A 772-nucleotide genomic window follows, 5' to 3' on the forward strand; every position below is an offset into this window, starting at 1 on the left:
ATGATTCTATCTTCCACTGATTCGAATGGACTCACAAATTTAAAAAAAAAATTACGTTTTAAATTTCTTTGAGTTTGGTGGTGGACAGTAAGTTCAAGTCCACATTTTAAAGGTCAACATGCACTTTACAGTGAAATGTATAGAGGTCGACCGATAGTGGATTTTACCGATACCGATAGCTAGGTTGGACCACACTGGCCGATACCAATTAATCAACCGCTAGTTCTTAAAATGGTAAACGAAAACTAAAACAGAGCTTTACTATTTTTAAAAAAGCAGTAGCAGTACTGAACCATACTTTGTAAATGAATAAACATTAATATTAATTATTATATTGATCATTAAAGTTATTTCATAGTTTACTAATGTTAAAAAAAGAAACTTTAAAATGTAAAAATATAGCCTATTAGTAATAGTAAATGTTGAAATGAACACACTAGGAACAATACTTTTACAGCTTTCATTAATATTACAAAAGGACTCTTACTGTAAAGTATTACCATTTAATTTCAACAGTCATGCTAACTTGATTAATGTTTTAAAAATTGAAGAATATAGAAATATTAAATTTAAAGAACTGAAAAGATATTTTAAAAATGAAACTAAATCCACCAGCAGGTGGCTACAAGTCACTGATTTTAATCACTGAATCATTCATTCAACTGATTCATTCGAACGGCTGATTCATTCAGGAATGAAGCAAGTGACAGTATTTATGAATGGGTAATCATGAATCACTGACTCACTAGATTCGTTTAAAAACGCAGTTCAT

General features: G+C 29.7%; 1 protein-coding gene across 2 annotated transcripts in view; it reads right to left on the reverse strand.

Annotated features, from left to right (window-relative positions):
* LOC107666814 (SWI/SNF complex subunit SMARCC1-like) overlaps positions 1–772 on the reverse strand; it is a 19,058-nt gene that overhangs the window by 4,932 nt on the left and 13,354 nt on the right. The gene's annotated exons all lie outside the window — the stretch shown is intronic.

Source organism: Sinocyclocheilus anshuiensis, unplaced genomic scaffold (assembly GCF_001515605.1).
Source record: "Sinocyclocheilus anshuiensis isolate Anshui unplaced genomic scaffold, SAMN03320099.WGS_v1.1 scaffold267, whole genome shotgun sequence".
Taxonomy (NCBI): domain Eukaryota; kingdom Metazoa; phylum Chordata; class Actinopteri; order Cypriniformes; family Cyprinidae; genus Sinocyclocheilus; species Sinocyclocheilus anshuiensis.